Raw genomic sequence first — 12399 nt, 5'->3', positions numbered from 1 at the left:
CAGCCCCAAGACTCAAAAATTTCAGGAAAAAACAACCATAGGACAAGAAAATCACCAATTATATCATCATTCAGACCACTAATTATTCAATAAGATTTAAAAGAAATGTGTAAGTCAAATCAGGAAACAAAGTTTAACAATCTACAGGGGAAAAGATACAAAGGATGTATCAAAGTTAATATTTAAAACTGGCTCAGCATCTTCCTTATAAACTTTTGACAACTTTGTAGAATTATTGGTATCATTTTATATGGCTTAATCTCAAAACAACAGAAACAAAGCGGGAATAATACTGAATTTCAAATAATACTTAACACTAAAGCAGATTCAAGTCTCAAATGAGAACTGATTTCATATTTCATCCTAGGATGAAACCACTTTATTTATTAAAGAAATAGCTTTACTTATTAAAGAAAATGACATATGGAATTACGTATTACATATAAGGTTAATACATACTAAGTATCCAGAAGAAATACTGAGTAAAACAGCCAAAATATCAGTTACCTGTAGTCATCATTCCAAAAAGTAGAACCTGGTTACAGTGCCATTCACCATGGCTATTTTAATTAAAACCCAGGTCCAAAGACTCATTCTCATGCCCTCCATTTAATAAAAAGTCTTGTTTATCCCACAGGGGAGGGCTGATAATGAAAAAGAGGGATTTTTTTATTTTTGAACTAGTGTACGAACTTTATTCAGTGGTTGTGACCCAAAATAACTCCTGTGGAATTTCTGGGTACTCACTAATCTCTGTAGATAATGTCCATTTTGATATAATCAAAAAAGAAAAGTTTCTCCCAGACTTAAATACAATTTCAGTATTTCAATTCATATGGTTTCTAAGAGTAAATGGAAGGGCAGCCATGTATAAAGTAATCCAAAACAAACTCTTGCGACTGAAAAAAAAATTAATTTGAAATTTATATGGTTAACAACAAAGGGTGTTATCCAAGCCATTTTTAAAATCAACTTTTAAATATAAACCTATATTAAACTGGCTCTGTGATCTTAGCAAAATTATGAATTATTTGAGCTTTGGTTTCATCACTTTCAAATGAGAACATTAGAAGAGCAAAGTTTCCTGCTCCAAGAATTCTGTAACTCCGTGAAAGCAGTTTTTCAATGTCAAATATTACATGAATACTAATTTAAGGCAACAAAATCTGCAATTATATCTCAATATTACACTTGCTGCACACAAAAGAGTAATATATTGTTTGGCTTTTACACTTTTCTCACACACACATACACAAAAATAAAAGCCACCTTCAAACTTAATCCAGAAAAATGGACTGGCAAACAGAAAACGAGACCGTATAAAACATTAGAAATTTGGGAAGGGGCGGGGGAAGCTTTCCATTTTTGGTCTGCAAGCGTCAACAAGAAAAATTAATACTAAAAACGTCATACCAACAGACTCTTTTGCCCTTATTTACTATTTAGCAGTCTTTAAGAAGTTCATCAAGAAGGTTCCGATTCACTGAATCAAATTCTCACTCCTTACTAACTCTAGAATATTGGCTGTACGCAAAGATGAGATAGCATTCCGTTCAACTTCAAAAATCACTTAATCACTAACTGGGGGAAACATCATGGGTAATCTAGATCCCCAAAACTTGAGAAAGAGAGAGAGAGATGTTAGTTTGCATTAGCACAATAAAATGGAAATTTGATATGGTCCCAAGAATTAAGCACAGGGCTAAAGTGACCTACACAATTAAGTCTTCAAACCATCTGCAGCTGAGGGAAGGGATTTAGTGAAAGTCTGTACATGGTACATGTGAAAACATGATATTGAAAGTCTGCCCAAATTACCATCTAGAAAAGGGCTGAGTAAACCAAAGCAGTGCACAAGATTTATTCATAAAGTCATCTAAACAGGAAGAGTTTTTAGGTTCTGAAAAACGTGAAGTAAGATATGCTATTCTGCTACAAAGTACCTGTTTGACAGATGAGTCATTTCAACCTATCTTGCTTGAGTCTACCTTAGTTATTTAACAAGAAGTTAGGTTCCAATCACTAAGGTTCCACCTAAAGTCAATTTGTACTCTAAAACATGACCCATTTTCTATACCTATTCCGCAAAGGAATATTAAAAAACCGTACCAATAACAAGCACCCATATTTGTAGTTAGTCTAGAATGCTACTGAGGGAAAAAAAACAGCTACTTACTGCCTAATAATCAGGAATTCAGCAGAAGAAATGCATCCATAGAAAACTGACTCCCAAAGGAAGCAACAACTGTTCAAGACACCCAGTCCACCCCTCTCCCATCCCTCAAGTAAGCTTATTACAAACAAAAACCCACAATTTAGTTATTATACATATTTTCATGTTATTTAATAAGCTATCTCAATTTATTTTGTATAAAAATAAACCCTCTATTCAAAATCTCTTACCTGATAAAACAAGAGATGTATTTTCTTAACAAGAAGTAGAGGCCAAGTCAATCCTGTGGGCAACCAATTAAAACCAACTTTTAGACTGCAATAGAGAATAAATGGAGGCAAAAATCAATGCAGGAAACACAAAACACGCACAGGCCACACTGAACTGTATATTAAAGGGCGAGTCTGAAACCACTGGAGTACATCATTACAATGTATTAGGAAAAAAAAAAAAGACGTACCAAAATCCCACATGTTTATTATTTGGTTGCTTTCAAGTTGCTTTCTCTCAAAGCATTATATATTTACATACATCAAGAATGTGTCATAAATTAGCCCAAGAAAGAATCAATCGAAAACTAAAAGTCATAAAGATCGGCTTCACAGCTGGTAATTGCTTTAATCACTTGATGATTAAACCAGTCCAGAAAATTCCATAACACAAGTCCAACGGCGACCTATTTCCTCAGGTTCCCACCAAATTTTTGATGAAAAAGCACAAGTTCACATAGTAACAGTTCCTGGACAAATTAAGTCATCAATTCAAGGATATTCATGGAAATTACTGCAATTACTCTTTCAACATATTTTCCTTTGCACCAAAATAGCAATCGAACAACAAATAAACATAAGTGAAGTGAAAGGTCTGGCCTATAAGGACTAATTCCTGGCTAAAACCACTAGAGTTCAATATATTAAAGAAGAGTGCTTTTTCTTCTAACACCAAAATGGTTCCAAGAAACTTATTAAAAAAAAAAAAAAAAAAGTCCGGCATATTAAGAGTCCTTCCAAAGTAAAAACAGGTCACTCATTTTTCACTGGAATTTCTCCCAAACTAGTGAAGTTATGAACAATTTACAAGCAATTTATATGACCAAATGATTAGACAACTATATTCAAAAGAGTAGAAGAAAATTGTCACTGTTAGGTATAAGATTACCCATAGACACCTACTTAGAATGATGATGCTTATTTTTAACTATCTTTCAAGATCAAGATACCACCATTGAGCTTAATATTCATCACCAGAAAGACATATTCAAACGTTTTAGCATTACTCCAAACTTTTTCTAAAGAACAAGCTAAACATCACCTGGACAACCACTCAAATTACTAAAGAACAGTGTGTTTTGCCACAAAAAGCTATGCTGTATATCATAAGCAACACCTTCAGAAGCCCAGAGCATTGTGTTAATCTTTTAAATGTTGTACAATCGATCCTCTAGATCAATTAATTAAATTAAATCTAGAATTTAAATCAAATTAAATCTAGAATTTTAAGTCTTCATTTAAAAACAAGCCACATCTAGTAGTTTATCTAATGGGTCACAAAGGGAAATGTAAAACAGAAAAAAGCTTGCTTTACATAAAGTTTACACTCAACAGGGAAGAGCATAAATTATTGCAATATTTTTTTTCTAAATGTACAAGTTTAACTCTATGAGCCTCAGAATCAGGGTAATTTTTTAGTTAAACACTTGTGATGACTCCTACTGAAGATTCCAATTCAAAAGGTCTGGTGTGGGGCCAGGACCCATGGCCTGAAGGTAAGGGAAACAGGTTCCTCAGCCCCTTTCCTTCCAGATCCAAGAAGGTACCATATGTCCACTGGAGAGGAACAAGTTCGGGGTCAGCCAGTTAAGCCCAAAGAAAACATTCTAGGTCTACTCCCTAAAATGTTTACAGGGTTGCCAGAAATTACTAAACAAGGAGAAAAGGTGAAAGGCCCAGCTGAATTCAGCAAATCCCTAGTTCAACTCATTCAATTTAAAGTACAAAATCAATCTAGTCATAAATTTGTTAATCTTTTCTATTTCAGCACAAGGGAAGATACACCTCACCCCATGCCAAAGGAAAGTACACAGAAAGCTCAGGTTAGCAGCCAGAACTTCACAACTCTTGGTGTTATGGCTCTTCCTTCAAATAGAAATTGAGAACTCAAATACTTTTGTTTTCAACAAAAGTATTTTGTTTCAACGAAAGGGGCACAATAATTTAATAGAAGTATCACTATTTTCCAGGAACCTACTTATTCCTGCGTTCTGTCAGCTAGCAACTGAATGTAGGATACCAGTCACTCCAGTGACTTTTAAAAATTCACTCCACTCACCTTTAAACTTTGGTGAGTTTTAGAAAGATAAGACTGAAACAATCCTAAGCAACAAAACACCTAAAATACATGTTTTACCTATTCAGAGAGCATAACGGAAAGAGAAAATGGGCTTGATTTGCCATTAAATCCATTGATGTACTTCAGAAGATCGAAGACAAGAAGCTTTAGTATACTTTTGCACTTTATCTTGAAAATTAAGCCACATAGTGGCTTTGTTTCTTACAAATTCCAGATATATGCACAATTACAAAAAGCTACTACAAAAGTTTAGCATATTATTATGACAAGACAGATTTTCTTAAATACTAGCCATTCCAGAAACTTGGAATTGCAGGATAAAATGTCTGACAACAATCCTCTTTACCAGGAAGCCAAGGCAAAAATCAGAACTTGACCATTTCCACTCTTCATTTGGTAATAAACATCCAAAAGTGAATTTTAACTTTGTTCAATAGTAAGTCTTTGATCAACAAGAACCAGGGTACAGCAGACCTAAGTTCTTCAGATTCAAAAGAAACAATCACCCTTCAAATGTTCACCACAGAGATGAGCAACAGAGAACCAATCATAATGGGCACAATGCTACAAGCAGCATAATCATATTATGGTATGTATTATGGAAAAAAACACAGCTTCATCAACTTGATTTTGTCCCCATCCCCAAATGGAACACATTTCAGGTTCTGGGACCATTCTTAATAAAACAATTCTTCTGACACTGAGGGAGATATAAACCTTTGATAGCATGTTACTCAACTTTCCCATTAACCTCCAGTCAGTACTCAAAGACAGCAAATCAAAAGACATTTCTAAATAAGATATTTATTCTCTTGCCAAAAACACTACAATATTAAGTTATTTTTCAATCCCCCCCAAATGCCAACAAAAATGTTTACTTGCTTTAAACTTCAAAGAAACAATATTTCTTCTAACCTAGCCAACCACATTCACCCTCACTACTGGTTTTAAGGCTTTAAACTTAATGAACTAAACTCTATGCAAACCAAAATGTATATGTGTGGTGGTAGTAAAATCTGATAAAACTAAAGATTGATTTTTCTTAGTTGACCTAAAACACTTAACAATATTCACTTATTCACAAATATTCATCAAGCAGTTATGGGCCAGGCAGAAGATTACAGAAATGGATGACAGTCCCTGCATTTTAGGGAGGGATATCTAAAAACATCTTTTGTGCAACGGTTACTGACAGTTCTTCCTACCTCATCTACAGAAGAAAATATTCAACTGAAATGATGGAGTGACCATCTACAAAATGGAATAAAAACAGCATGAACGTTGTCGGTGGATTTCAGCACCTGGAACACACTGGCCCACAAAATCAAGTTTCACATCCACAGATTGTACCAACAACCCCCAAACTCACGCAAAAATCAAGTCATTTGGTATGTCAAAGAAAGTGAAAGAAGCCTGAAGTTTTCTGGTATTAGCACATAACAGTATGTTCCAAGTAACTACCACAATGGTTTCTAAAGCTTCACATTTTTCACCTAACAGATATGAACATAAGAAAAATTGAAATTATGCATCACAATCCATAAACAAAATAATCAATATATAATAAGCATATAAATGATATAAAAATGCATTCCCTGCGTCATTTTTTCCAGCAATAATACTAAGCACATCCTCAACTTTTATATAAACACGCCAAACATTTTTCTTCAAATATTAATTACCATAAATTTTTTTAACCACCTGTAACAGTTCTTCCCAATTGTTTTAATATTCTTGGAAAATGCCTGAGCACAATTTCCTTCCACTAAATCCAGAATCCTCCACGCTATCAAAACTACCAAATTTCAAAACAAATACAACCAGTCTTGTATTATATTTCTATAATTAAAAAACAAAATTCAACAGGAACGGCCTATACATCCAGACTTCTAGGATTTTTTTCTTCAACTGCAAAGGCTCTGAAATGCATCAACAATGTAAACTAGATAACAAAGTCCAAGGCAATTCATGTTGCTAGTACTGCATTTTACAAAAATTATACCATTTACAACCATTCAAGCAAGAAGCTCTAAAAGAAATACTCGTCACAAGTCTCTCCTTCAACAAAACCTTCAGTTGCAATCACATTTTTTTGTTAGTAGCTTATATTGACTGGCATCACCCTAGTCTTAAATAATATAAAATGGTTCCTGCCAACTATCCCAATTTACATTAGGTCATCTCTGGGAATCCGGAGTCAAGGAGGGTTTTAGAGTCCAGAAACCTCTCTTACGGAGCCTGCTATTTTCAGTATACAACTCTCGGCAGGTTCAGGGCTGAATAACCGAGAGTAACCCTCACCGGAGCTCAAATTTTTCACTATAAATCACACATTGGAAGCACACATACAGTCCATGCACTTACAATCTAGCAGCTAAGCCTCCTGCACTAGTGACCATCCCCGTCATTAACCTGCAGATTCTCAAAGCCCCTTCACCCACTTCACGTGGCCGAAAACTACCACCTCCAGCCTTCAAAAGAGAAACTCAGTTCACTCTCCATCAAAATCACTCAGCCTCCACATCCCATTGGACCTCCTCCTTCTTCGATGCTGGAGGCTCTCTCCCAAGGGACGCGTAAAGGTGATGCTCTTAGCAGCCCCCTCCCTACTCCGGGACCAAGAGGCCCGGGAGGCGGACTCACCCCACGCTACCGGGGCCGGCTTCTCAAATTAACGACACCCCGGAGGGTAAGCCCCGCCCCAACGCTGGGCTTTGGAAGCGTTTCACTGCAACCGCCTCCACCTTAAGGCCAAGAAGGCGGCCAATTCCGACTTCCTTCCTACACTCACGGGAGAGCACCGACTACAGCTCCTTTCCCCCACGTGTGTCCAGAGACTGTAGTCCCCTTTTTCTGGTAGGCCACCGGGGCCTCCATTCCACTTCCGGTGGAGGGAGTGTCCTCACTACGATTATCTGCTCACTTCGGGGCACAGTTAACCTCTGCCCCACGTGGGGGCATAAAGAATCTTGCTCATTCGGGATGTAGTGTATTTTCACTGCAGTTCCCGTTCGTTCGCAGGCCGCTGGGCCACCCAGTTCTGGCCTTCTCCCTCTCAGACCACGGGGGCGTCCTCGCTACGGCCTCGTCCCCTCTTCGGTAGGCAGGCTCCTCCTCTCTTGTGTCCTACTTGCACCCTCTCAGGACCGAGAGGCACAAGCGGCGCCCCAGGCCCCTCGCAGCCATGCCCCGACCCTTCAGCGTAGGGCGCTCACTGCGGCGGGCTCCGAGGCCTCCGAAGGCCCCGCCCCGGGCCACCAAGGGGCGGCTCGAGCCCCGCACAGCCCCGCCCGTTCCGAGGCTGCGGGAGTCTTACCGGGGAGAGCTGCGCGGCACCCGAACCCAGACCCGAGTTACCCCCCGCGCGAGTGCCTCCGCCCCGCGGTCGGTAGCCCCAGCCCGAACGGCTTCCCGGAGCCCAGAGCAGCCACCACCTCTTTCGCCGCTTCACAAGATGGCCGCCGGCCCGCTCCGCAGCTCCGCGTTCCAGAAAGGGCGGGATGGAATGGTTGACGTCACGGGGCGGGGTGGGGCGGCGCAAGCGCGCGGAGGTTCTCGGGTAGCTCCCGGAAGTTGCTTGTGTTTGTGGCAGAGGAGCTCGGCAACTTTTGCTTGCTAGCTCCGCCTTAAGGGAGTGAAGCTGCTTGTTGGAATCCGAACAGTATCTGGCGTTGGGCTTCGTGCAATTGCTTCACTTCTTCGAGCCTCTGCGAAAGGAGGGAAATACTGCCTACCTCGCAGAATTGTATTGAGGATTAAATGGACCACAAAATGGTGCCTAGTTCTACTGATGATGCCCTGACAGAAGAACCAAAATCTGATTTTTTTTCCCATTTAAAAATTTCAATCCAGGACTTCCCTGGTGGGGCATTGGTTAAGAATCCGCCCGCCAATGCAGGGGACACAGGTTCGATCCCTGGTCCGGGAAGATCCCACATGCTGAGGAGCAGCTAAGCCTGTGTGCCACAACTACTTGTACCCTCACTTCTGGCTCAGTAAATTCCTTTTTTTTTCTTTCTTTTTTTTTTGCCGCACCACGGCATGCAGGGTCTTAGTTCCCCCACCAGGGATCGAACCCCTGCCCCCTGCCGTGGAAGCGCAGAGTCCTAACCACTGGACTGCCAGGGAAGTCCCTGGCTCAGTAAATTCTTTTACCGCCCGCGTTGCCATCCCCATCGCCACACTCCGCGGCATTTTGGTGGCGGGTAGGGTGCTCTCTCTGCCCTTTCCGATCTGTCTTCCACCACGTAGCGATCAGCCTACTGACTCCAGGCAATTGAAGGTCCCCAGCCTGGGCTACTCCTCGGCGGGAGGTAAAGGCCTGCGGGACGGGACTCCGACTCGCTGTCGACCTAAGGGGTACGTTCTGGAAACGGTCTTTTCGCCTCTTCAACACTGCCTATGGTCTGAGGTCCCTGGAGACCGGGGATTAAAGCGTCCTGGCCGAGGCGACTCTTCCAAAGACCTAAAACCCGGTCCCATACTGAGCGACCATTCCTGCCCGATAGGGTGGCAGTGTCCTTTGGCCCTAGCCTTGGGACTCCTCACTTCCAACGGCTGGCGCAGTCGGCAGCAGCAGCTCGTTGGGGCGAATCCAGGCACACTGTGAGATCCCCTTTCTCTTTACATCCTCCCTTGACGACCGTCCATCCTGATCCGCCAACATCTCCAGGTACTTCAAACGAGTCGCCACAAAACCAGTGAGTTTCCCCCTCTGCGTTGGCCCGAGACCCACTTCCCTTCCTGGTCTTGGGGTGATCGGCCGGGCCTCAGGAAGCCTCTGTCAGACAGAAGGCGCCTCAAGAGGTCCTCTGTTCGGGGGTAGCCCCAGTCTAGAGTGCAACCTCAGGTCCCTCGCGGACAGGGCATGAGGCCTGTTTCCCTCTAGGGATGCCTTTTGTTGTTTGGTTTTGTTTTGTTAATGTTTATTTATTTGGTTGTGCCTGGTCTTAGTTGCAGCAGGCAGGCTCCTTAGTTGCGGCTCACTGGCTCCTTAGTTGTAGCACGTGGGCTCCTTAGTTGCCGCTGGAACCTGGGTCCCCGGCACTGGGAGCGTGGAGTCTTATCCACTGCGCTACCAGTAAGTCTCTAGAGATGCCTTTTCGGTAGACGCTGTGCCTGGTTAAGGTCCAATATGGGTCTAACACCCTCTATTCTTGCTGACTCACCTTTGGGATGTATTCTTAAAAATTGGACTTGGAAGTTCCCTGGCAGTCCGGTGGTTAGGACTTCGCACTTTCACTGCTGTGGCCCCGGGTTCAATCCCTGGTCTGGGAACAAAGATCCCCAAAGCCTCCCACAAGCCGCACAGTGTGGCCAAAAAAAAAAAAAGATTGGATTAAATTTGATTTCCAAACTCTCTCCGACATTTGGTTCCGGATCAGGAGGTCTGGCCTCTCAACAGGTCCCTAAACTATAACACCATCCTGCAGCTTGATCTCTTTTGTCAAAACTCGGGAAGGACTCTGAGGTCCCCTACATTCAGGCCTTCATGGCCCTGTCACAAAACCCCAAATTATGACAAACCTGTCGCATATGCCTCTCCAGATTCTGCCCTCGAAGCCTGACACAGATATTCTCCAACATCCCTCCTTTAATCTCCCACGCACTCCTCTTAACCCACTCCCCTCCTACCGCTCCCCATTCCTATCCCGACACCCTCTCACCTTCCCATCCCCGTTCAGGTGCCTCATATCTGAACACCCTCAACCCCCTGAAAATCTCTTGCCTCTCCATGAGGTGGCCAATGGAGAAAAGGGCACTATTCAAGTTCACATCCCCTTGCCTATGTCTGACTTGTCACAAATCAAAACTAAATTGGGATCTTTTGGTTGGGACCCCACCAATTTTATTCGGGAATTCAGAGGAACTCTCGGTGGCTTTCGATCTGACCTGACAGGACATCTATGTTGTCTTGACCACCTGTTGTACCCTAGAGGAAAAGTCCTGTATTTGGTCCCTAGGGTGGGCTTGGGCAGATGAAGCACATGCCTGCACCCCTGACAATGCCCATCCACCTGGGGCTGTCCCTGACACAGAACCAAATTGGACATATCAGGCCACCGACACAGGGCCTACATAAGGACAAGGCCGCTGAGATTACATGATTACCTGCCTAATTGAGGGGATGAAAAAGGCTGTCATCAAGCCAGTAACTTACAACAAACTTCATGAAATAACTCAGGACTTCTCTGAAAACCCTACCTTATTTCAAGCCCCCTTAGCTGAAACTATGCATAAATACACAAACCTAAACCCTGAGAGTCCAGAGGGACTAGCTATTCTGGCCGTTCACTTTACCAGCCAAGCTTCACCTGATATCAGACAAAACTCCAAAAACTTGGGCTTCCCTGGTGGCGCAGTGGTTGGGAGTCCGCCTGCCGAGGCAGGGGACGCGGGTTCGTGCCCCAGTCGGGGAGAATCCCACGTGCCGCGGAGCGGCTGGGTCCGTGAGCCATGGCCGCTGGGCCTGCGCTTCCGGAGCCTGTGCTCCGTGGCGGGAGAGGCCACAGCAGTGAGAGGCCCGCGTACCACAAAAAAAATAATAAATAAATAAAAAACTCCAAAAACTTGAACAGGGACCCCAAATTCCCTTTGCCGTCCTATTAGATACGGCCTTCAAGGTCTTTAATAACCGGGAGGAGGCCTCGAGAGTCCAAAGGGCTAAATGGGAAGATGAAAGAGGTAAACAAACGGCAGGCCCAATACATGGCAACCGCAATTGTTAGCTTGCTGTCCATTTCGGGCACCCCCATGGCTTGTCCCAGCCAACCAAAGGGGACAGCCGCCCTGGCCCATTCCTGCTTCCACTGCAGCCAACCAGGGCTCTTCAGTTGGGAATGTTCCAAGCCTCTAGGGCCTTGTCTCAACCGCAAGCAACGTGGCCACTGGAAACGCGACTGTCCCTCTCTCCCTCAAGGGGGAGGGCCATCCCCCACTCAAAGGCCCCATGCGCCACAGGGAGGTCCCCAAGCCCCAAGGGCCCCTTCCCAGGGACAAATGCCCTTGACGCCCAAGGGTGACCAGAAGAGACCATAAAAGAAGCCCAGTTTCTCTCCCCCAGCAGACCCCCTCTTGGTCTCGCCTGCTGCTCCCTTGCAGTGTATTCAATAAATCTCGCTTTCTACCCTCACTTCTGACCCAGTAAATTCTTTTATCACCTGCGTTGCCAGCCCCATCGCCGCACTCCACGGCAATAATGCCATCAGCAGCAACATGGATGGACCTAGAGATTATCATACTAAGCAAAGTAAGTCAGAAAGAGAAAGACAAATACCATATATTACTTATATGTGGAATCTAAAATATGACACGAATGAACGTATCTACGAAACAGAAACAGACTTACAGACATAGAGAACAGACTTGTGGTTGCCAAGGGTGGGGGGGCGAGGATTGGGAGCTCGGGATTAGCAGATGCAAACTAGTATGTATAGGATGGATAAACAACAAGGTCCTACTTTATAGCACAGGGAACTATATTCAATATCCTGTGATAAACCATAATGGAAAAGAATATGAGAAAGAGTATATATATGTTTAACTGAGTAACTTTGCTGTACAGCAGAAATTAACACAACATTGTAAATCAACTATACTTCAATAAAATTTTTAAAAATATCTGTGTGATGTACTCTAAAATTTTTTCTCTCGCCCTTTCTAGTGCTGGTAACATCCCACCTGTGGTTTCAGACCCACAAATGGAAAAATTCTACTCTGGCTATTTTGGCCTTCTCTCAGTTTCTCAAACACACCGTGTTTCTTTATGCCTCAGGCCCTTTGCTCTTGCTGTTCCTTCTTATTCCTCACTCATCCCTAGCTCTTTTGATGGCTAGAAATCATGTTTTTTGCTTAACACCTGCTCAAAAAAATCTTTC

The 12399-nt window shown here is 43.0% G+C and overlaps 1 protein-coding gene across 11 annotated transcripts in view; it reads right to left on the bottom strand.

Annotated features, from left to right (window-relative positions):
• Window positions 1-8017, bottom strand: part of LOC132437594 (RNA-binding protein 12) — a 38487-nt gene extending 30470 nt beyond the window's left edge. For 4 of the 11 annotated variants that reach the window (XM_060030900.1, XM_060030906.1, XM_060030905.1 and 1 more), the window contains exons 1-2: window positions 7839-8010; window positions 2404-2488 (exon numbers count right to left, since the gene is read on the bottom strand). The gene's annotated coding sequence lies outside the window, so the exon portion shown is untranslated. Of the gene's footprint in view, window positions 1-2403; window positions 2489-7165 lie in introns of all 11 variants that reach the window. The other 7 variants (XM_060030897.1, XM_060030896.1, XM_060030901.1 and 4 more) reach the window with 7 other exon arrangements.
• Window positions 8018-12399: the final 4382 nt, after the last annotated feature.

Source organism: Delphinus delphis, chromosome 15, assembly GCF_949987515.2.
Source record: "Delphinus delphis chromosome 15, mDelDel1.2, whole genome shotgun sequence".
Taxonomy (NCBI): Eukaryota; Metazoa; Chordata; class Mammalia; order Artiodactyla; family Delphinidae; genus Delphinus; species Delphinus delphis.
The sequence above is the reverse complement of the archived record's forward strand: the minus strand, read 5'-3'. Positions and strand labels throughout refer to the sequence as shown.